The 25451-nt window shown below is 40.3% G+C and overlaps 1 protein-coding gene across 4 annotated transcripts in view; it reads left to right on the forward strand.

Moving 5' to 3' along the window:
* The first annotated feature begins 1581 nt into the window (after window positions 1–1581).
* Window positions 1582–25451, forward strand: part of TPST1 (tyrosylprotein sulfotransferase 1) — a 119260-nt gene continuing 95390 nt past the window's right edge. For all 4 annotated transcript variants that reach the window (XM_061208355.1, XM_061208356.1, XM_061208354.1 and 1 more), the window contains exon 1: window positions 1582–1811. The gene's annotated coding sequence lies outside the window, so the exon portion shown is untranslated. The remainder of the gene's footprint in view (window positions 1812–25451) is intronic.

A 25451-nucleotide genomic window follows, 5' to 3' on the forward strand; every position in this document is an offset into this window, starting at 1 on the left:
GTTCCATAGAAAAATATTGTGGTGGGTATTTCTTTAAATTTCCTCAGGTCAAATTGCTTACAAGGTTTTGCCAATTGAATAAAGAGAAAACAGTTAGATATACTGAGCCCTGGTTCTTAGAGCCGCACCACAGCCTGGGGCTTTCGGAGGTTTGTTACCTTATTTGCTCTTTTTAAAAAAATAACAGCTTATTCACATACCATACAATTCACCTACTTTAAGTACACAATTCAATTTTTTTGGATATTCACAGAATTGTGCAATCATCACCACAATCAATTTTAGAAGATTTTCATCAATCACTCCCCCCGCAGAAGCCCCATAGCCATTAGCAATCACTTTCCGTTTCCCCCCAACCTCCTCAGCCCAAGGCATCCACTAATGTACTTGCTTTTTCTATGGATTTGCCTATTCTGGACATTTCATATAAAGGGACTCATATAATATGTGGTCTTTTGTGACTGGCTTCTTTCACCTAGCACGATATTTTCAAGATTCATCCCTGTGTAGCATGTATCGGAACTTCACTTCTTTTTATGGCCAAATAATAGTCCACTGTGTGGCTATGCCATATTTTACTTATCCATTAATCAGTTGATAGACATCTGGGTTATTTCCACTTTATTGGCTACTATGAATAACGGTGCTATGAACATTCATGTACAAATTTTTGTGTGGACTTCACTTGATCTTTACAGCAACTCTCTGAGGTACATATTCTACATATTCTGAGGTACAGACCTCATTCTACAGATAACAAAACTCATTCCAAGACGGTAGACAGGAATTGTGAATACAGCTGTTACATTCCTGAGCCTATGCTTTTTCCAATGTACGTTCATAGAGTTGAAATAATTGCTTTGACAGAACCTCGTGTGGATATACCTGTAGGTACTGTGAACACGAACGGGTATTTTTCAGTTGCGAAATTTCAGCCCTCTTCCCAACGTCCCCCTTCTCTTTGCCCTTTTCTCCTTTCCTAGTTTTCACTTCTTTCTTTCAAGTATCAGTTCCCCGCCCCTGTGGTGGGGACAGAATCTATCACTCACTTTGGTGTGTAATGAAATGTGTGAATCTGATATTTATATTTTTGAGTAACCCCAATGAGATGAAAGCTCCTCTGCCAGCAGCAAGCACAGAGGCGGTATCTGAAGCAAGGACAAGCAGAGAGAGGATTTCTTGGAAAAGCTCATTCTCCTGTCCTGTCCCAGGGTTTCAAGGATGAAGGGCACCCACGTTGGAGGTTGGGGCTACGGTGGACAGCCACCTGCCTCCGGCTCCCCTCCAGCTAGGTCGCGCGCACCGTTGCTCGGCAACAACCCGCTCACACAGGTGGCGGCCCCAGAACCCCGAGGGGAGCGCGCACACGCAGGGACGCAGGGACGCCCGGGCGGCCCCGACGTCAGACCCACCCCGCCCCTCAGCGCCTGTCAGACCGGGCGGGAGGCCGAGCCCCGCCCCCCTCGGGGAGGGGGGGGGGCAGCCAGCGGAACCCACGAATCAGAGAGTCCGACACATCCCCAGGCCGGGCGCCGGGCAACCAATCGCCGCACGCGTGTGATCCCGCGCCCGTCCGGGAGGGCGGTTGCAGGCGCTAAGGCGGCGACTGGGGGAGTCGCTGCTGAGGCGGCTGCGGGCCCGGGTCGCGTCGGCGCAGCTCCGCGCGGCCGAGCCGGGCTGGCAGCAGCTGGCGCCTGGCGGTGAGGGCGGGCTCCCGGCGTGGGTGGAATGGCCCTCACCTAGGGCGGTGGGAGAAGCGGCTGAGCCGAGGATGCTGGGGAGGCGGCGCGGCGGCTCCTCACTCATCCCAGGTAAGGGGGATGCCGCGCTCGCTGCGGCTCGGGTCGGAGCGCCGCCCCGGCCCCGCTGTGCTCCCGCCGCCGCCCACCTAGCTCCGAGTCCTGGCCGCCTCTGTCCTGGCATCCCTCGGCCCCAGTCGCCGCCGGCCGCCGCATCTCCCCTCTGCCCTCGGGCGGTTGTCCAGCCCCGCCCCCTCAGCGCAGAGCCCGGCGGCCCGGCCCGGCTCCGGCGCCCACCCCTTCCCCCAGCGCCGGCGTTTCCCTGTCTCGGGCTTCCTTTTGGCCCGGCTCGCCCCCGCCGTGGTCGGCCTCCCGCCCTCTCCCGCCCCCTCCCCGCCTTTCCCTTTCTCTCTCGCGGGGCTGGCACCGTTTCCCAGCCCCCGCGGTCCTTCGGGGCGCTTGCCGGGGATGAGACGCCCCGGCCCCCCCGGATTGGACTTTTGCCCTCACCTCTACCCGGGCTTCCCTTCCTCAGTCTCACCCCATCCTTGCCTCCTATACGGTGTCCTCTGGACATTTCACTCGCGCCCTCCCACCCCCACGCCATGTGTCCCTGGGTTTTGCCCTTTTGCTCCCAGTTGCCTTCCTTTCCCAACTCGCCCCTTCTCCCTTCGTTTCCATCAACCACCGTCGCTAGCACTTCTTTTCCTTTACACTGAAATTTTCAGACACCGCGACTCTCCTGAATGCCCCGGTCTATAGTTTCAACACCGTAGTTCGTCTTTCAGTGAGCTGCACCCATAACGTCTCAAGTGTGTTGCCCAGAGTCTGGCACACAGTAGGCCTGGTACATGGCAGGTGCTCACACGTGTTACCATCTTCCTCCTTCCAGGCCTTTGTACTCTCCAGATGGTGGTAGCAAGAGGTCCAGTATCCAAAGGGAATTGATGCGCTACCTGAGTATAGGAGGTGGCGGGATGAATTAGTGAACTCCAAGTGTGATAGAGATTACATTGTCAGTTATTTACTCACTGCAGTCATCCCGAAGAACTGAATTCTGCTCTCTTTGTGCCATGTGTTGTTTTATAATAATTGGCTTTGTAAAGTATTCTTAACAACGTTTGCAATGTAATTGCCCCCTTAACCCCCGCCCCGCCTCCCCATCTGGTGTTTGCTGAACCTTTATTTTTTAGGGAAGAAAGAGCCCCTAACTCCTAGTTGAAATAGCATTGTGTATAAGAAGTATTTCACTTGTTTATCTCCCAGCTGGATAGTCCAGTCTGCAGTGAATTTTCATCCTTTAAGAGCCTGCTGGGAGGAATCAGGTTCAGATTTCTTGGAATCAACTGTTGAAGGGACCAAAAATGCTTAGGAGTGGAAGTTCTGACAGGTTCTCTAAGAGTGAAAGAGGAATTAGCCACCCCCGCCCCCCTTTCTGGCTCTCAGAGGAAATGACTATAGTCGATTTTTAAAAAGAGTAAAATAAGTTTGACTTTTTAAAATTATAAAAGCAGTGTCACTGGCCTCAAGCCATTCTTGCCACATTTGCTCTGATGGTTTCCAAGCCTGGATGAATCAAACAGTTGGCTTTTTCTGCTCCTAGGGTCTCCAGAGCAGGCTGGAGGAAAGTGTGTAACTGAGCCGCTGGTGCTGTTGTAGACTTCTGGATCCCAACTTTACTTGCACTGCCTGGAGATGCTTTGACTTACTCCTCAGCTTCCTTTTATGTACCCACACCTAATTGCTGTCCATAGGTTTTTACCATTCTCCTCTCCTTGTCCTACTCTTGACTTCTCTACATTGCTTATCTTGTCTCCTACTTCACAGAAGAAATTGGTGGGCATCAGCCCTGAACTCTTAAGGGTGTGTCATTTTTCTGTGTGCTTTTACCTCTCTGATACCTGATCTCCTTTCCTTTTAGCAGAGGAAGAAGGTGTTACTTTCTAAGGCTAACTAACATCTTTCCTATTCTATATTCGCTCTCTTTTTCTCAGCATGCACACATGCTCAGGTTTTCACCAATCAAAACAAACGAAAACATTGCCTTGATATGCTTTCCCTCAGATTAATGTGGTATTCCTTAGGGTTTTATTTTCTGTTCTTTTCTCTGTCCTCTAATTTCCTTGTGTGATTACACTTCCCTTCATGGCTTTAAGTAGCACCTGTATATTTTTGGTTTTCAAAGAGGTATGTCCAGTCCCCATTTTTCTTGAACTTCAGGTGTTTCGTATTTTTGTCTGTCTATTGGGTAACTATACTTGGATACTTGGTACTTCAAACTTGGTTATTTTTTCCTTTCTGTTCCCTCATCTTGCTCATAGCTGCGTCAAGCACATCCACAAGCTTCCTATTTTAGGGTCTTCACCCTAGAAACCTTAGAAGCCTCTTCTTTCCTATCATTAAGTCTACCATAGATCCTGTTGTTCCTACCTGAAATCCTTTTCTTTCTCTCCTCATTGCCAGAAGATTGGTTGAGGTCTGGGTTATGTTTTTCCTGAACAGAGTAGGCCGTTTTCAACCCAGGCTCTACTTTAAAACCACCTGGGGAGCTTTTAAAGGTTAAGGATGAGGGGATCAAGGCATCCAGGAGATTCTGATTCTTTTTTTTTTTTTTTTAATTTATTTATTTATTTATTTTTGGCTGTGTTGGGTCTTTGTTGCTGTGCACGGGCTTTCTCTAGTTGCGGTGAGCAGGGGCTACTCTTCCTTGCGGTGTGCAGGCTTCTCATTGCAGTGGCTTCTCTTGTTGTAGAGCACAGGCTCTAGGCACGCGGGCTTCAGTAGTTGTGGCACACGGGCTTCCGTAGTTGTGGCTCGTGGGCTCTAGAGTGCAGGCTCAGTAGTTGTGGCGCGCAGGCTTAGTTGCTCTGCGGCATGTGGGATCTTCCCGGACCAGGGCTCGAACCCGTGTTCCCTGCATTGGCAGGCGGATTCTTAACCACTGCGCCACCAGGGAAGTCCAAGAGATTCTGATTCTTGGTCTGGTGTGGGGCCAAACCTTTTCATTTAAAAAATGTTTCTCCTCTTGTAAAAATAAAATACAGTGTGTCTGTGGAAAAAAAAAAAAAGTTTCTCATGTGGCAGTAATAGGCAGCTAGGGCTGAGAACTGGCTTGAGAGCTCTAAGAGGGAGTGAGAACCCTGAGGAACTATATATAGCATTTAACTCATCCTTTATAAATCAGCGTAAATGTCACTTTTGTTGGCATGGTTAGTTGCCTACTTTCCTGATATTTTGTACACGTACCTATTAAACTACTTATCACATTTTATTTAAATTATTTCTCATGGGCCCATTTTTGTCATGACTAGGAGTTCCTTGAGGTCTGGGATTATGCCTAAAGGTAAACTACTGTTTCTTATACTACTCGGAGCACTTCTGATACCAAACATGTAGGTCTTCCCCTCACATTAAATACTTCTCCAACTCTCCAGGCAACAACTGGGTATTCTACAATTTAACTTAATTATTACTAACTACCTGGATTTAGTGCAGACCCCACAGATTAAGGACTCAGTCCTGCATGATTCCTCCCAACTTCAGACCAATCACAAGACCTGGATTGTGACCTGTACTTCTGACCAATTGGGTATAAATTGGGGCTTCCCACAGCTCCCTCCTCAGGTCAGTAATTTGCTGTAATGGCTCACAGAACTCAGGAAAGCTCTTTACTTACCTTTACCCATTTACTGTATTATAAAGGCTGTAACTCAGGAACAGCCAGATGGAAGAGATGCATAGGGCAGGGTATGTGGGAAGGGGCATGGAGCTTCCATGAGCTTCCATGCCTCTTCTGGGCTCGCCATCCTCCCAGTACCTCAGTGTATTCACCAGCATGGAAGCTCTCCCAACCCCTTTATTTAGGATTTTCATGGAGGCTTCATTACATAGGCATACTTGATTAAATCATTGGCCGCTGGTTATTAGCTTCTTTCCCCTTCTGAAGGTCAGGGGTTGATTCCTCTGGCAACCAGCTCCCATTTTCCCAGATGTGGTTGAAAGGGCCCTATTATGAATAACAAAGGGTGTTCCTCTCACCCCTATCAAGAAATTTAAGGGTTTTAGGAGCTCTATGCTAGGAACCAGGGATGAAGACTGATAAACTGTTCTATTCTACAATAATTCTTATAATATCACAATATCACAATGCCTTATTTATCTTTTCATCACTGCCTTGCACAATACTTGGTATATTTTAGAAATGATAAAAATTGGCTGAATGAATCAGTTGGTAAATAATGTATAACAGATCACTGAATTCACGGTTTTGCAAGCTGACCAGCTGTTTCTTTTTTGGCTGCTTAACAGGTCACTAGTCATACTTGCACAGTCATTCTTGTTTTAAAAACACACACACTCTATAGATTAGAGTGCATTAAGAGAAATATTATTTGCTCTTATGCTGTGGCTTTTAAGATGGTTAAACTATGACAATATTATAGAGGTTCATTCAGGCTTCCTCTTTAGCAGATACTATTTAAAATAGATTTTATTTCATATGGTTGAAGCAGATGTATCTTTTTTAAACAAATAGCTCTGATTTTAGGCTTATAAGCTTTGGAATCTTTAGAACAAAAACTGTCCAATTGATAAAGATCTTGAACAGTGGCAGAACTTTCTTTTTAACTAAGAGAATTAAGGAAGTAGGATTAAAGCCATCTACCTATGTGAATAGCATTGGTGATGGTGAGGGGGAAAATCTGTAATTCTCAAATATTTAATTACTGTTATAGGAAAAACTTGTTAATTGCTCATATATTGATATCAGCATATTTTATAATTCCTCAGAGCTAAGATGTAAACTGTAGAGTTGTTTTCCTTTTTTTGTTTTTTAGTTTTTAGTTTTTTTTTTTTTTTGGCCATGCCGAGCAGCTTGTGGGGTCTTAGTTCCCCGACCAGGTGTCAAACCCTGGCCCCTGGCAGTGGGAGCGCCGAGTCCTAACCACTGGACCACTGGAAACCAAGGGATTCCCTGTTTTTTAGTTTTCTTAAGATTTTGTCAGCTATGTCTCTTTATAGAATTTGTGGTTGACAGGTCTTTACTTTCAGCATTTGAAAAATGTGCCACTTCCTTCAGATATCCATGATTTCAGATGAGAAATCTTCTGTCATTGGGATTTGTGTTTCCCTATAGCTAATGTATCCTCTCTTCCTGGCTGCCTTAAAGACTTTTTCTTTGTCTTCAGTTTTCAGAAGTTTAATTATGGTACGTCTTAGCATGGATTTCTTTGGGTTTATCCTATTTGGAATTCTGTTAGCTTTCTGAACTGTGGGTTAATGTCATTTGCCAAATTTGGGATATTTTCAGCCATTTCTTAGAATAACTTTTCAGCCCCACTCTCTTTGCTTTCTGTGACTCTGATGATACAAATGTTAGGTCTTTTGTTACTGTCCTACAGGGCATGAGGCATTCTTCTTTTTTTTTTTTTTCTTTTTCTTTGTTGCTCAGATTGGGTAATTCTTAATGTTCTACTTCTAGTTTCAAGTTCGCTCCTTCTTTCTTCTGTCATATTCATTCTGCTGTTGAGCCCATCCAGTGAGGTTTTGTTTTGTTATTGTATTTTTCATTTCTATACCTTCCATTTGATTTTTTTCTGTTTATCTTCTCTTTCTTTGATAATATTTTCTATTTTGTCATTTGTTTCAAGAATATGTCTCATTGCTCATTAAAGCATGATGACTGCTATAAAATTCTTGTCAGATAATTCCAACATCTGATTCATCTTGGTGTTAGCCTATGTTAATGTCTTTATTCATTCAAGTTGTGATTTTCCTGGTTCTTGGTATGATGAGTGACTTTTTTTTTTTTTTAATTTTTATTTATTTATTATTTTTGGCTGTGTTGGGTCTTCATTTCTGTGCGAGGGCTTTCTCCAGTTGCGGCGAGCGGGGGCCACTCTTCATTGCGGTGCGCGGGCCTCTCACTGTCGTGGCCTCTCTTGTTGCGGAGCATAGGCTCCAGACGCACAGGCTCAGTAGTTGTGGCTCACGGGCCCAGTTGCTCCGCGGCATGTGGGATCTTCCCAGACCAGGGCTCGAACCCGTGTCTCCTGCATTGGCAGGCGGATTCTTAACCACTGCGCCGCCAGGGAAGCCCCTGATGAGTGACTTTTGATTGTGTCCTGGACAGTTTTGATATTTTGTTAGGAGACTCTGGATCCTATTTAAATCTTTTATTTTATAGGTGAGAGAGATTAAAAGTTACAAACTTTCAGTTATAAAATAAATAAATCTTGGGGGTGTAATATACAGCATAGGGAATATAGTCAATAATATTGTAATAACTTTGTATGGTGACAGATGGCAACTAGACTTATGGTAGTGATCATTTTGTAATGTATAAAAATATTGACTCACTATGTTGTACCCCTGAAATTAATATAAATTGTAAGTCAGTTACACTTCAATAAAAAAAAAGCCTTCTATTTTAGTAGGCAGTCGCCCTAAAAAGTTTAATGCGTAGGGCCCAGCCAACTTTCTTTTTTTGGTAGCAGCTTTATTGAGCTATAATTCACATACCATACATTCACCCATTTAAGGTGTAAATTTGTTTTAGTATATTTACAGGGTTGTGCAACCCTTACTACAGTCAATTTTAGGACATTTTCAAGAAACTGCACACTCCTTACCTGTCACCTCCAACTCTCCCACTTGTCATCCCCTCCATCCCTAGGCAACTGGTACTCTGTTTTCTCTCTGTATAGATTTGCTTATTCAGGACATTTCATATAAATGTAATTATACAATATGTAGTCCTTTGTTACTGGTTTCTTTCACTTTGCATGTTTTCAAGGTTCTTCCATGTTGTAGAATGTATCAATATTTTATTTCTTTTTCTTGCTGAATAATATTCTATTTTATGCATAGACCACATTTATATATTAATCAGTTGATGAGTGTTTGGGCTGTTTGTACATTTTGGCTGTTATGACTAATGCTGCTGTGAACATCTGTGTACAAGTTTTTGCGTGGACATGTTTCATTTCTCTTGGATGTATACCTATGGGTGGAATTGCTGGGTCATGTGGTAACTCTAGAACTCTAGGTCTAATATCTTGAGGAACTACCAGACTGTTTTCCAAAATGGCTACTCTACTTTACATTTCTATTAGCAAGAAATGAGGGTTCCAATTTTTCCACCTCGTTGCCAAGACTTGTTATTATCTGACCTTCACATTTTAGCTATCCTAATGGGTGTGAAGTAATATCTCATTGTGGTTTTGATTGCATTTCCCTGATGGCTAATGATGTTGAGCATCTTTTCATGTGCTTTTTGGCTATTTGTATATCTTTGGAGAAATCTCTGTTCCTTTGTCCATTTTTAAATTGAGTTATTTGTCCTTCTGTTGTTGAGTTGTAAGATTTCTTTATATATTCTGGATACTAGACCCTTATCAGATATGATTTACAGATACAAATCTCCTGTTTTGTAGGTGTCTTTTCACTTTCTTTTTTAAAATTTATTTACTTTATTCGTTTATTTTTGGCTGTGTTGGGTCTTCGTTGCTGTGTGCGGGCTTTCTCTAGTTGCGGCGAGTGGGGGCTGCTCTTCGTTGCAGTGCTTGGGCTTCTCATTGCAGTGGCTTCTCTTGTTGCAGAGCATGGGCTCTAGGCACTCAGGCTTCAGTAGTTGTGGCATGGCGGGCTCAGTAGTTGTGGCTCATGGGCTCTAGAGCGCAGGCTCAGTAGTTGTGGCGCATGGGCTTAGTTGCTCTGTGGCATGTGGGATCTTCCCAGACCGGGGCTTGAACCCGTGTCCCCTGCATTGGCAGGCGATTCTTTACCACTGTGCCACCAGGGAAGCCCTCTTTTCACTTTCTTGATGGCACAAAGGTTTTTAATTTTGATTAAATCCAATTTGTCTATTTTTTTCTTTTGCTGCTTGTGCTTTATGTTTCATATTTAAGAAACCATTGCCTGATTCAAGGTCATGAAAGCTTACTCCTATGTTTTCTTCCAAGAGTTTTATAGTTTCAGCTCTTACATTTAGATCTTTAATCCACTTTTGTGAATTTTGTATGTGGTATGAGATAGGGGTCCAACCTCATTTTTTGCTATAGATATTCAGTTGTCTTAGCACCACATTTTTTTTTTTTTTAGTTTTAATTTTTATTTTGGCTGTGTTGGGTCTTCATTTCTGTGCGAGGGCTTTCTCTAGTTGTGGCAAGCGGGGGCCACTCTTCATCGCGGTGCGCGGGCCTCTCACTATCGCGGCCTCTCTTGTTGCGGAGCACAGGCTCCAGACGTGCAGGCTCAGCAGTTGTGGCTCACGTGCCCAGTTGCTCCGCAGCATGTGGGATCTTCCCAGACCAGGGCTCGAACCCGTGTCCCCTGCATTGGCAGGCAGACTCTCAACCACTGCGCCACCAGGGAAGCCCAGCACCACATGTTGAAAAAACTATTCTTTCTCCCTTTGAATTGTCTTGGCACTCGTGTCTGGTTGGAATTTTGATAGAGATTGCATTGAACTTGTAGATCAGTTTGGGGAATATTGCCATCTTAACTGTATTATTCTTCCAGTCCATGAGCATGTAATGACTTTTCACCTACTTAGATATTCTTTAATTTACTTCAATAGTGTTTTCTAGTTTTCAGTGTACAAGTTTTGCATTTTTTGGTTAAATGTATTTCTTAATATTTTATTCTTTTGGTGCTATTGTAAGTGGAATTCTTTTCTTAATTTTGTTTTTGGATTGTTATTGATAGTATATAGAAATATAATTGAATTCTTTATATTAGTCATGTATCTTAAAACCATACCAAATTAATTTAATAGTTCTGATAGTTTTTTAGTGATTTATTAGGATTTTATATATACATGATATATAATCTCTGAAGAGAGGTAGTCTTCTTCCTTCCAATCTGGATTGTTTGTCTTTTCTTTTTCTTGTCTAACTGCCCTGGCCAGAATCTCCTGTATAATACCGAATAGAAATGGTGAGAGTGTACATCCTGTCTTGTTCCTGATATTAGGGGGAATCGTTAAATGTGAAGTTAGCTGTGGGTTTTCTTAGATGTCCTTTTTCGAGTTGGTGATGTTCTCTATTTCTAGTTTATTCATTGTGTTTATCATGAAAGAGTGTTGGATTTTGTCCAATGCTTTTTTCCGTGCCTATTTGAGATCATGTGGTTTTTCCTCTTTTGTTCTTGTGTATGACATTAATTGATTTTCATATGTTGAAACAACTTTGCATGCATGGAATACACCACATTTGGTCATGATGTGTGATTCTCTATATATGTTGTTGGATTTGGTTTGCTGCTATTTTGTTGAGGATTTTTGCATTTATATAATAAATGTTTATTTATAGTTTTCTTGTATTGTCTTCGTCTGGTTTTGGAATAAGGAAAATTGGCTTCATAGAATGAGTTGGGAAGTGTTCCCATCTCTTCTGTATTTTGGAAGAATTTGTTAAGGGTTGGTGTTCATTCTTAATGTTTCATAGAATTCACCCGTGAAGCCATCTGATCCTGGGCTTTTCTTTGTGGGAAGTTTTTGATTATTTATTCAATTTCTTTACTTGTTATAGCTTTATTCAAATTACTTCTTTGTGAGTTGATTTTAGCAGTTTGTGTCTTCTGGGGATTTGTCCATTTCATCTAGGTTTTGTAATTTGTTACATTACAATTTTTATAGTATTCCATACAATCCTTTATAATCATTCTTATTTATGTAAAGTTGGTAGTAATTTCTGATTTCAGTAATTTTGTCTTTAGTAATTTAGGTCTTCTCTCTTTTGTTCTTGTTCAGTCTAACTAAATGATTCTCAATTCTGTTCATCTTTTCAAAGAACTGACTTTTTGTTTTGTTGATTTTCTCTATTCTTTTATTCTCTATTGTATTTATTTCACTAATTATTTCCTTCTGTCTGCTGGCTTTGGGTTTCGTTTGTTCTTCTTTTTCTAGTTTCTTAAAGCGTACAGTTTGGTTGTTGATTTGAGATCTTTTTAATTTTTAAAATTAAAAAAAAATTAAAATTCAGATATAATTGACATATAACCTGTAAGTTTAAGGTGTGTAACATGTTGACTTGAGATCTTTTTTTTAGATCTTTTTTTTAAATACAGGTGTTTACAGCAATAAATTTTCTCATAGCATGGCTCTTGCTGCTTTTGTCACGTCCCGTAAGTTTTGGTTTTTATCGTAAAGTATTTTCTTTTTCTTTTTTTTGGCTGTGTCGGGTCTTAGTTGCAGCATGCAGGATCTTCACTGAGGCATTTGGGGTCTTTCGTTGTGGCACATTGGCTTCTCTCTAGTTGTGGTGCGCGGTCTTCTCTAGCAGGCTTCTCTCTAGTTGTGGCACGCGGGCTCCAGGGCGCGTGGGCTCTGTAGTTTTGTGGCATGCAGGCTCTCTCGTTAAGGTGCACGAGCTCAGTAGTTGTGGCACGTGGGCTTAGTTGCCCCATGGCATGTGGGATCTTAGTTCCCCGACCAGGGATTGAACCTGTGTCCCCTGCGTTGGAAGGCGATTCTTTACCACTGGACCACCAGGGAGGTCCTCCAAAATATCTTCTAACTTCCCGTGTGATTTTTTGGCTCATTGGTTATTTAGGGGAGTGGTGTTTATTTTCAAATCTTTGTGAATTTCCTAAATTATTTTCCTGTTATTGTTTTCTAATTTCATTCCATTGTTGTTGGAGAATATACTTTGTATGATTTCAATCCTTTAAATTTACGGACACTTCTTTTATGGCCTGTTTTAGAGAATGTTACCTGTGCACTTGAAAACAATGTATATTCTGCTATTGTTGCTTGGACTGTTTTATAGATGTTTGCTAGATTTTGTTGGTTTGTAGTGTTTGAGTATTCTGGTTCCTTGCTGATCTTTTGTGTGGTTGTGTTATCCATATTGAAAGTAGAGTATTGGAGTCTCCAACTGTTATTGTTGAATTGTCTATTTCTTCTTTCAATTCTGTCAGTTGTTGCTTCGTATATTTGGGGGTTCTGTTATTAGGTGCATATATGTTAATAATTGTTATATCTTCTTGATGGATTTGTCCTTTTGTAATTATAAAATGTTCCTTGTCTTTAGTAACAATTTTTATCTTACAGTGCATTGTATTTGATGCTAGTATAGCTACTCCAGAGTCTTTTGGCTACTGTTTACGTGTGTGTATTTTTCTCTCCTTTTGCTTTCAACCCACTTAGTCTTTGAGTCTAAAGTATGTCTTGTAGAAATCATATATTAGGATTTTTTAAAATTGTTTTTTGTTTTTGTTTTGGTCCATTCTGCCAATCCTCACCTCTTGAGTGTGTAATCAATTTACGTTTAATGTAATTACTGGTATATTAGGATTTATGTTTTCCATTTTGCTATTTGTTTTCTATATGTTTTATGTCTTTTTAGTTTCTCTATTCCTCCATTACTGCCTTTTTTGTAGTAAATATTTTCTAGTATATGTTTTAATTAGCTTGTTATTTCTTTTATTATAATTTTCTTTATTTTCCTGGTGATTACAGTTAGTATCTTAGAGCAATCTATTTTGGATTAATACCAACTTAATTTCAATAGTATGCAAAAACTTTTTTTTAATAGAGTTCTGTTCATTTCCTCCTTCTTTGTGTTCTTATTGTCATTCAAACTGCATATTTTATAATAAAATCCCATCAACAGTTATTTAGTTATTGCTTTATGCAGTTGTCTTTTAATTCATGTAGGAAAAGAGTTACGAACAAAAATATGTTTATACTGCCTTTTGTATTTATCTGGGTAGTTATCTTTATTAGTGCTTATTTCTTCATGTGGATTTGGGTTACTATCTAGTGTCTTTTTATTTCATCATTAAGGACTCCCTTTATTTCTTGTACAGCAGCCCTTCCAGCGATGAATTCTTTCAGTTTTGTTTACTGGGGATATCTTAATTTCTCTTTCTTCTTCTTTTTTTTTAAAAGAGATGGTTAGTTTTTTTATTTTTTATTTATTTATTTATTTTTTAGATTTTTTTTTAAAATTTAATTTTATTTATTTATTTTTTGGCTGTGTTGGATCTTCGTTGCTGTGCGCGGGCTTTCTCTAGATGTGACAAGTGGGGGCTACTCTTCGTTGCCGTGCGCGGGCTTCTCCTTGTGGTGGCTTCTCTGGCTGCAGAGTGCGGGCTCTAGGTGCACGGGCTTCAGTAGTTGTGGCGTGTGGGCTCTAGAGTGCAGGCTAAGTAGTTGTGGCACACAGGCTTATTTGCTCCATGACATGTGGGATCTTCCTGGACCAGGGATCGAACCCATGTCCCCTGCATTGGCAGGTGGATTCCTATCCACTGCGCCACCAGGGAAGTCCCTCTCCTTCATTTTTGAAGGATAGTTTTGCTGGATTTAGAATTCTTGATTGATAGTCTTTTTCCTTTTCTTTTAGCACTGTGAATATGTTATCCCACTGTCTCTGGCCTCTGTGGTTTTGATGAGAAGTCAGCCTTTCATCTTATTGAGGATTTTGAATGCGATGAGTCACTTTTTTCTTGGTACCTTCAATAACCTCTGTTTTTGGCTTCTGACAGTTTGATTATAATGTGTCTAGCTGTATATCTCTTTGATTTATCCTACTTGGTGTTTATCTAGTTCCTCAGTTGTTAAGATTAATGTTTTTCACTGAATTTAGGGTGTTTTCAGCCATTTATTTATGTAACTCTGATTTTTTCCTCTTTTTGTCTCCTCTGGGACTTCTGCATATTTTGGTGTGCTTGATGATATCCCACAGATCTGAGGCTGAATTCATTTTTGTTCATTCTTCTTTCTGTTTTTCAGACTAGAAAATTGATCTCTCTTTAAGTCTGCAGATTCTTCAGCTAGCTTAAATCTGCTGTTGAGCCCCTCTAGTGAATTTTTCATTTTAATTATTATACTTTAACTCCAGAATTATTTAAAGAATAATTTTTATCTCTATTGATACTCCCTATTTGGTGAGAAATTCTCATAATTCCTTTAAATTCTTCAGACATGATCTCCTTTAGTTCTTTGAACATAGTTACAAAAGCTGATTTAAAGTCCTTGTCTAGTAAGTCCAACATCTGGGCTTCCTTAGGGATAGTTTCTATTGACTGCCTTTTTTCCCCTGTGTTTGGGTCATACTCTCTTGTTTCTTTGTGTCTCATAGTTTTTGCTGAAAATGGACATTTTAAATAATATAATGTAGCTACTCTGGAAATCACCCTCTCTCCCAGGGTTTGTTGTTGTTGCTATTTGTTTTGTTACTTTTTTGGACTAATTCTGTAAACCCTGTACTCTTTGTCCTGTGTAACCACTGAAGTCTCTGCTTGGTTTGCTTAGTGGTTAGCTAATGATTGGGCAGATTTCCTTAAATGTCTTGAACCCATAAGTCTCCCAACCTTGTTGAGGGACTGTGTGTGTGTGTGTGTGTGTGTGTGTGTGTGTGTGTGTGTTGTGGCTCCCTTAATGCACCAGAAGTTTACATTGTGCCTTAGCCTTTACCTCCTGCTTGTGTAGAACATCAGGGTCAGCCAGAGGTGAGAGAATAGGGCCTTCCTAGGTCTTTCCTGGGCATGTGCATGCCTTCTAGATTACTAAAAATATGTTGGAGCTTTTCTAAACCCTCTATGTACATCTCATTCCTCAGTTTTTCCTTTTAAGTTTTTGGATCAATATATTGTTTGCCCCAATTTTTATTGCCACTGCAGACAGCTATGGCATTAAAAAATTGTCTCTGGTTATTTTAACAAAAGCCCTGGGGATAGAATTGTTTACATTGAGGGTGCTCAGATTCAGGTCCAATAAAGGTAAGCCCTGAGAATGGAGTTTTTCCAGTGAGCTGCTAGACTGGTTAAGTAATACAATTCTTTGGAGTTGTGGTTTCAGAGGGAGCTCCTAACCTCTTCTGCTCCCTTGAGTGGCTGCTGGACTGCTGTTATTCACACCTACCATGTTTGCAGGTTGTTGGTTTCCCAGGCTTCCATGGAGCTGGGAGGAGGGAAATAGGGCAAATTGAAATGCCATAAAGCTTGCTCTGCTTGCTGAAATTCAGCTGCTTTTCATGACTAAATGTTTCTTAGATTGTTGCAAGCCTTTGGTTTTCAGATTTCCGAAAAAGTTGATTTTGACCATTTGTGCCAGTGTTCTCATTAATTTTATGGAAGATCAGACTTTTAGAGGTCCTACTCTGCCATGCTGGATGTGTTTCCTTCAGCCTTTTCTTACATTTATGTAGTAGAAGAGTTTCATGCATTAGATTTTAGCACATTTTTTTAGGTTACTGACAACTTTGAGATAATACATTTTTGTTTCTCCAGTTTTCTTTGCTTTTGTTCCCATACACTCTGGTTAAACTGATTACTTAATATTTTCTGAATACATGCTATATTCTTCCACTTTGAGGCTTCTTATTTTCTTATTTTCTCTGCTCAAAATACTCTTTCTTCCCTCAGTCCCACAGTGGGAATCCTGCTTATCTTCTAAGATTCATTCTGATGTCATTTTCTTCATTTAGCTTTTTATGAGCCCATGGATGTGATCCTTTATTGGAAAACTTGTATTCTTTTTTTCATACCTTTTGTATGATCTTATACTTTCATCATGTGTGTATATATGTGTGTGTGTGTGTGTGTGTGTGTGTGTGTGTGTATATATAGTAGGCATACATAGTTTATTGTCTTTTCCCCCTGCTGAGTTGCTAGTTCTTTGAAGCCAAATGATGAATCATACTTATTTATGTGCTCAGTAAATGTTTGTTTAATTCAAGTGTAAGTGTAAGGTTTCATCGCAAGAATGCTCCACATTTTAGGTATTTTACTGGGAATTGCATTTTATTCATTTATTTTTGAACTGAAGGAAAATGTCTACTCTGGAAAAATATAACAATACAGGGTTGTGCACACACTATACTATATAATCCTTGGTAAGGTGCAGGAAGATGAGACTATAAAAGGCAAAATTCAATTTTTCCCATAGAGACTGTTATAATAGTGGTTTCTGATCAAAGATTTGTTACCCAGATTTTTATAGAGAAGATCACAGAATTCCAGCTCTGAGTAACTTTGTGTCAGAGGCATAATTTCTCATGACAGAAGCAGGAACTTATTTACATGTGAGAGTGACTGTGCTGAAGCAAAACTAAACTGCTAAAAAACACAGGAAATGTAGAGCTACTTGACATGCTAGATTTTAGCTTCCGTGTATGTCTATTATCTCTTAGGACCAGATCTAGCTCTTCATTCTTAATGCTATCTAGATAAAATCACCAGGGACTTGCAGAAAGTGTGCAAAAATGCATGCTGTTCATTTATGCAAATAAAGCAGAATGCATACATGGATTTAGAGTTTTCGTCTATCATTCTAATTAGATCTGAGATGATCGAAATAGGATAATTCAAAAGTCCACAGGGACTTCCCTGGTGATGCAGTGGTTAAGAATCTGGCTGTCAATGCAGCGGACACGGGTTTGAGCCCTGGTCCGGAAAGATCCCACATGCCATGGAGCAACTAAGCCCGTGTGCCGCAACTACTGAGCCTGTGCTCTAGAGCCTGTGAGCCACAACTGCTGAGCTCACGTGCCACAACTACTGAAGCCTACGCACCTAGAGCCTATGCTCCACAACAAAGAGAAACCACTGCAATGAGAAGCCTGTGCACCGTAACGAAGAGTAGCCCCCACTCGCCGCAACAAAAACAAAAGCTAGGTACAGTTTTTAAACCATATGCTAATGAAAACCTTATAACACTATCAGAGTCTTAAATTCACTTCATTTGCACCATATGTTGCCTACACCGCTTTTTGTTCATGCCAAGCCTAATGTCTGGGAAGCAACCATGGAATAGTCATCATACTTTTAGAGTCAGACCTGGGTTGCAACTTGGTCAACAATTTGCCAAGTATTGATACCTTAAGTAAGTTACTTATTCTTTCTGAGCTTCACTTTCCTTATGTGTAAAATGATTCTAGGACAGAAATGTAACTTTAACTTCTGGTTTGTTGCAGTGAGTGTAAGGGAGTACAAAAAAAATAAGATTCTGATTTATTCGTTAATGAGAGTGTGAAATGATAGAGGCAGATGAAATAGACTGATCAATAAAGAAAGTGGATTAGAAGAGCAAGGGCCAGAGGGGGGAAAAACAAGAGGTGAACTTTGTACTTTAGTCTTTCTGAATATAGTCAATCCATATTTTAACACTGGAATCAGGAGGAAAGACCAGTATTCTAATTATAGGAAAGAGTTAGCTGTCTGGGATTTTAGTGAGAAAGAAAGTTTTAGTGGGGTCACTCATTGCATATTTACTGAGTGCTCAATATGCGTGTAGCATTTTATGTTATATGCTATGGGGAAAACTGAAACGGATAAGATATAGTCAGTACTTTCCAAGAACTCACAACTAATTACACTCATAGAATCTAGTTACATTAACTTATTGGCAATCAAGAATCCATTAACTCATTCAAAAGTCCTTACTTTCAAGGAGTTCACAATCTACTGAAAAAACAGACAAATTAGAAGAAATAAGATACGGGTAAGTACAAGAGCACTAGGAAGGACAACTGCGTCGTATGAGGCAGAGAGCTGTCAGGAAAGCTTCCTAGAAGAGATAGTATTGAAACCTAATATTGAAGGATGAATGGGAGTTGTGAGTAAGAGATGCTGCACGTTGTTGAAGATGAAGGCAGCTTTGAGTGAGTGTGTGTGTGTGTGTGTGTGGAGGGGCGTTGGTGATGAGGAGTAATAAGAGGCTGAGGGGCAGGCAAGGGCTGCATCATGAAAGGCCTTATGTTGTGGTAAGGATTTTTTTGAAAGAAGTAGAAAGTCATTGAAGGGTTTTAAGTAGGGGAGTGTCATAAGTATATTTCCATTTTAGATGGATCACTCTTGGGGGCTTCCCTGGTGGTGTAGTGGTTCAGAAGCCGCCTGCCAAGGCAGGGCACACGGGTTCGATCCCTGGTCCGGGAAGATCCCATATGCCGCAGAGCAGCTGAGCCAGTGCTCCACAACTACTGAGCCTGAGCTCTAGAGCCTGAGAGCCACAACTACTGAGGCTGCATGCCACAACTAATGAAACCCACGCGCCTAGAGCCTATGCTCCACAACAAGAAAAGCCACTGCACTGAGGAGCCTGCGCACCGCAACAAAGAGTATCCCCCGCTCGCCACAACTAGAGGAAGCCCATGCGCAGCAACAAAGACCCAACGCAGCCAAAAATAAATAAATAAAGTAAATTAAAAAAAAAAAAGAAAGATCACTCCTGAAACAGGATAGTGAATGAACTGATTAAAGGAAGTCAGAAAGTACCAGTCAGTAGGCTGTGGAGTTATCCTTGAGAATAAGATGAGGATGAGAATTAAAGCCATACCAGCAGAGGAAGAAAAGGGAGGAGAATTGATTCAAGAGCTATGAAGGAGGAAGAATTGACAGGACTTATACCTGTTGTGTATGGAGAGGTTAAGGGAGAAACTACATAAATGCTCCCAGATTTTTAGCTTAAGCATTTGGGAGGAAGTGGTTCATTTACCAGTAGAGGAAAATGAAGAGGAGGATTGATTTACTAGGGAATATATGTTCCATTTGGTGTTCTTTGAATTTGACAGGCCCAGTGGAACATTCAGATAGAATTTGTCCCTTGGCCTTTGAATGGTCAGGTCTCGGGATTTAGCATAGAAGTTTTGGCTGCAGGTAGATTTGTGAGGCATCAGAAAATAAATAGGGGGTAGCCATAGGTGAAGCAGGATGAGTGTAGGAGTGTGGATGAGGGAACCCAATACCATAAATTAATGCTTTGTGACTGTTTTGTGATGTTTGCTTCTGATACATATTAAATTTGTGTACATAGATGAGGCTGTTTTTTTTCCTGGGCTTTCTATTTTGTGCCACCGATTACTGTTAGTATCATAACAGTTAAAATATTTTTGTTAATACCTTAGTATCTGTTTGGCTCTTTCCAAAGTCTTGGAAAAGCTATTTTTCCCATCTGCTATGAATTTTGTAGATTCAATTTAAAAATCCTGTTGGAATAATGACTGGGATTGCAAAATTTTGTCATGGCCTCCAGATTACTTTGGTTTTATTTGTAGTTCCTTTTTCATTTCTGATATTATTTGTTTCAGATGACTCTGTAGGCATGTTAAGGAGACTTAAGAGAGATTTCACTAGGTGCTGATTCATCTATAAATTCCTTGCTTTATATTTTATTTGATAATAGCGCACCCACTGCATGAATGATGAATGGGTTTTAATTTGTGCTTTTTTTATTTTTTATTTTTTTAAATTTGTGCTTTAAAGGAGCTTATAGTTTAGTGGGGTAAAATAACCACAATACAGTGCATGAGCATGCAAACCAATGTGTTTTTACCAAGTGCTTGAGGTTACAGAAGAGGGAAAAATTGATTTGGAGGGTGAGGGGGATGAGTAAAGAGCCCCGAGGAGGCGTGTATAAAAGAGAGAAAGGGGCTTGATACAGGAGGCAGCAGCATGAGCAGAGGCCAGGTGTGTGTGGAGGTGCCTGGTTTGAATGAGGGGTGGTCCTGAAGGGGGGAGGCTTCATGGGAGGAGTGCCAAGGGGTGAAGTTGGTGGAAGAGCAGGAGCCAGTGTATGAAGGATGCCACACGCCCGTGTTCTTTAAAAGTTCTTTCACATGTTATCCACCTGATGGCCACAGCAGCACTGTGAAAGAAAAGAGAACTTGCAGGCATTCTTTTATCTTTGCATTTTCTCTCCAGTCTTACTTCTTGTAATTTCTACTCTGATTACATGTGGAAAAGATCTTGATTATCATTATTCCTGTTTTATGAATGAGAGACTTGATGCTCCGTGATTTATCTAGTTCCATATGGCTAAGAAAAAATGGATTTGAGACTAGAGCCCACGTCTTCTGACTAATATACTAGGCTGCCTTTACATTATTTCAATGCCATCTTCTTTTCTCCTTTACCTATTCTAGTTACTTTTAATTCTAAAACTTGGGAGGTTGGTGGAAAAATTGCATAATTGAATAACTGAATGAGAGTATATGATTTGAGCACATTTGTTTTTTCTTTTCTTTGTGTTCCCTCTCATGGTTGATTTAAACAGACAATAAACATGAGTGAAGAATCTAGAATAGGAATGGTTAGCCTACAATGGCCCTCTGATTTATAGGTCTGAGAAGGTTAGAACTTAGTAACTTAAACTTTTTATTTTGTTTTATTTCATTTAACTCTGTATTATGAAAAATTTCAAACATATGCAAAAACATAAAATTACACTGAGCCCTCAAGTACTCATCGCTCAGCTTCAACGGTTACTAACTCGTAGTCATCTAATTTCATATAAACCCTTCCTCCCCCCGCCACATCTGCCTTCAGATATTTTTGAAGTAATTCCCAGACCATTTCATTTAATTTGAACTTTTAAAAATGTTGTGCTTGAGTTTAACTTGTGCTCTTATCTCTATTTGTGTCCTAGGCATTAGGTCCAGTTCTTAGTATTTGACCAGCTCTTTTCCCTCCTGACCATGGGGTTTATTGGAAACAAAATTCCAGTACACTGCTCCTTTATGAAGATGGGTCCCAGCAGACTCCCAAAGATCGTCAGCTGTGTGTACTGTATTTTTCTTACATTTGTTGTCAGTGGTTTTAGTGCCAGCCCCCAGGGTGTGGCTAGGAAAAGATGTTCCCATGTTGGTACTCTGACCATTAGCTGACATAAGGATTGGTTTTACAACAGTGGGTTTATTTGGAGTTTCTGCTGAATGCAAAGCTGACATTCAAATTAAACCCTAGACACTTATTAATTGGCAAGTTCAAGCACATGATACAGTTATTTTTCCTTTTGCTAAAAAAGCTGGAAGCAAATAGAGAAACCAGCTATAAATTGGACTTTAGACAGAAGGCAAAGTGTCACTGGGTGTTGCCATTTGCCACGTTGGTTGGCATGAATAAGCATGGGAAGCAAGGAGCTAATGATTAATAAAGGAAAGAAAACATTTAGGGGATTGTTACATTCCTGTAATTTATCTTTTGCTGGGAAATTTACCCAGCATCTCTTTGTACATAGCACATGGCTACTTTCCTGACTATAAAAGCAGGGTGTAAGGAATGTGGTCATGAGTGCATGTGCCTGGGCCTGTGTATATGCGCTGAGTGTTGAAAATGGTCTGCTGACTACCAACCTCTTACACCCCTATGTTTGTTGACTGACACTGTTTTTGATTAGAAATCTTTATAAAATTTACAAAGATCTAAGTATGGAAGTATAATGTCATCATTCTCTTCTTCTCTAGAGCATTATTTCTGGGAGTCTTTCATTTGGCTTGCTGGGAAAGAACAGTCTTATTAATAGTAATTTTTCAGATATGTTTGTTGCTGTGTTTCAGTGCTTTTTCTTTCTACTGGAGGTAAAAATGAGACTGAACTTTCTAGTGTTTCCTTCTAGCACAGCCTCAGCTTTGTAAATGTCCCAGTTGAGAAAATATTGATACTACTTGTCTGAAAATACAGTGACATGGACTTTAAGATAATGGAAAGAGGCCGGTGTGTGTGTGTGTGTTCATGCGTGCGCGTGTGGACAGTGGTCAGACAAGCTTTTACTGTATTTTCTTCTTAAATTATAGGACTACTTTTTTCAAGAATTTGAGAAGAATCAGTATTAAGGCCTGAGTAGAGACTTCAAGCTCTGCAGCATCTCTCTTCCATAGACATTTTCTTCCCAGTTTGATTAGTTTACTTTTACATTTTGAAGACTCAGTGTACACTGTAACCTGGTGCTCTGTTAAGCATGCTGTGGTAGGGGACGGAACATAGACATGGTCTCTGAGCTTCAGGAGTTTAAAATCTTTGGTAGTAAGTAAAATATACACAATAAAATGAAGAGTGACCTTTGAAGAGGAGGTAAGATTTAGAGAGGTGGTGAGGAGAATGTGCTACTTGGGCCTCAGTTTCTATGTCTATAAAATGAGACGGTTGGACCAAATGACGTAAAGGCCCCTTTTAGCAGTCATGCTCTATGATTCTTCAAGTTAAGAAACATCTAAAGACAGAAAATTAGGCTTCATATACTTAGTGAAAAAGTAATGAGGGACTTCCCTGGTGGTCCAGTGGGTAAGACTCTGCGCTCCCAATGCAAGGGGCCGGGTTCAGTCCCTGGTCAGTGAACTAGATTCCGCATGCGTGCTGCAGGACTAAAGAGTTCGCATGCCACAACTAAGAGTCTGCATGCTGCAACTAAGAAGCTCGCATGCTGTAATGAAGATTCTGCATGCCGCAGTGAAGATCCCATGTGCCGCAACTAAGACCTGGCGCAGCCTGAATGATGAATGAATGAATGAATGAAAAGTAATGAGAATGTTTCTGGGGAAGCCAAGAATCCTCTTCTTTTCCTTTTTAGTATCCCTTACAAGGTCTTTGACCACTGTCTTACTTGCTTTCAAACATCTTGAAGGGAAGATAGAACATACTTTTTTCCCTTAAGTGTGTTGGGGGAGACAATGTTTAATTAATTTATTTTTTAAAATAAATTTATTTATTTGTTTATTTTTGGCTGCATTGGGTCTTTGTTGCTGCGCGCGGGTTTTCCCTAGTTGTGGCGAGTGGGGGCTACTCTTCGTTGCGGTGCGTGGGCTTCTCCTTGTGGTGGCGTCTCGTTGCGGAGCACGGGCTCTAGGCGCGCGGGCTTCAGTAGTTGTGGCACGTGGGCTCAGTAGCTGTGGCTCGCGGGCTCTAGAGCGCAGGCTCAGTAGTTGTGGCGCATGGGCTCAGTTGCTCTGCGGCATGTGGGATCTTCCCAGACCAGAGCTCAAACCTGCGTCCCCTGCATTGGCAGCCGGATTCTTAACCCTGCGCCATCAGGGAAGTCTCACAGTGTTTAATTTAAAATGCAACAGGAATGAAGGCTTGAAAAAAATTACCCCAAATTATGTTAATTGACACAGCTCTCAAGTATGATGGGATGCATGGCAGGGTTTTCTTTTTCCCTAAATTGTTCCTTAGTAAAGAGGAAGTTGCCTTCATTTGAGTCCTTATTAAACCTCTAATATGAAGAGGTATCTTCTCAATTATTTCACTTTGAACAACAAACTACTGTTTTGGGATAATGATATATTAGCCTGACTTCAATCAGTGCTACTTTTGATGCCTATTGACAGAATCAGTAGAAGGAGACAGAGAAATTTAGTGTTGGATGTCTTAAAATAAGCCTTTTCAAGACCATTTTGAAAAATAATACCAGGCTTTGAGCAGAGGAATGACATGTTCTGACTTAAGGTTTGAAAAAATCTCTTTGGCTGTTGAGTTGAGAATAGACTCTAGGGGGCAGGAGAAGAAGTTAAGATACCTTTCAGAAATCCTGGTGAGAGAATCTGGCAGTCCTAGTGGAAGTGTTGAGAAGTGGTGGGATTCTGATTGAGAAGTGGTGGGATTCTGACTACATTTTGAAGAAAGAGCCGGTAGAATTTTTGTCAGATTTAGATGTAGGGTATGAGAAAGAGGTAAATCAAATATGTATTAAATGCTTTAAAATCAAGCACATCTCACACCCTTTGACCTAGCAATTCCTCTTTTAAAAATTCAGAGTAGAAAATAATCATGTGTGCAAAGATGTTTGTACATGCAAGAATATTTATCACAAAAATTTAGAAACAAGTAAGTAATAATACAGAATTGGCCAAATAAACATTGGTAAAGCCTTTTCAGTAAAGTATTATGCAGTCATGAAAATGATTTACAAGTATGTTTCTGGACAAGGAAATACATTCATGATATATTTCCAATTTTTGTCTTTTTATGTATTTTACTGGGAATTTGGGGTATTTTAATGGGAAGTTATCAGATACTGTTGGTTGCTGCTATAGTAACTTAAAGGTCTATCATGTTAACTTTTGATTGGTGAATTCTATTTTGTATCTAATATGTGTCTGGGGAAGTTTTCAGGGAAGTAATTATGTTGTTTTTGTACAATTGAATTCTAAATTGTTCATGTAATTTTTGAACGAAGTTGAGTCATTTGTCACCTATTGGATTCTGACATATGTCGGGTGTTGGTAAGTTAAATGTAAAGTATGTATAGTACTAAATTTTATCAAAAAGCTTTGCAATTTCAGGGTGATTTCTTAGTGATCACTGCTTTTCTCTCATGCAATATACATTATGCAACCCCCCCAAACAAACGAATGTACTAGAGGAATCATTCCTGTATAACTATAAAATGAAATTGACTAGAGTTAATTGTGTCCCTAAGAGCACTCATCTTTGCTTCATTAAATGAGTTTTGTTTGCTTTGTTTGTATTTAAATTAATTTATATTTCATTCAAATGTTCATAAAATGGAAAATACGGGGATCATTTTTCTAGGATCATTTCTCTACTTTTCTCAGTAAAACCCGTTATTTACTTAATGTGTTCCTATCACCACTGAATCTATCACCACTAAGTAATGTTAATCAGAAACATTAATTGGAAGATTTAGAATCACAAGCTCTCCTCTTCTTGGTCTTCTCCTGTCATCTGTCTTCTCCTCCCCCCATGTTTCCCCTCAAATTTCTCTTGATTCAACAAATTTTTTTGTTTTAAAAATTGTTATACAGTAAAATTGACTTTTTTCTGGTGCATAGTTCTGTGAATTTTCATACATATATTGATTCATGTAACAACTACCACAATCAGGATACAGAACAGTTCCATCATCCCAGAACACTGTTGTGTTATATCCCTTTATACTTAGTCCTCTGGCATCCAGTGATATAGTTTTGTCTTTTCAAGAATATTTTATAAGTAGAATCATTTTGAGACTGGCTGCTTTCACTCAGCATA

Source organism: Eubalaena glacialis, chromosome 13 (genome assembly GCF_028564815.1).
Source record: "Eubalaena glacialis isolate mEubGla1 chromosome 13, mEubGla1.1.hap2.+ XY, whole genome shotgun sequence".
Classification (NCBI taxonomy): Eukaryota; Metazoa; Chordata; class Mammalia; order Artiodactyla; family Balaenidae; genus Eubalaena; species Eubalaena glacialis.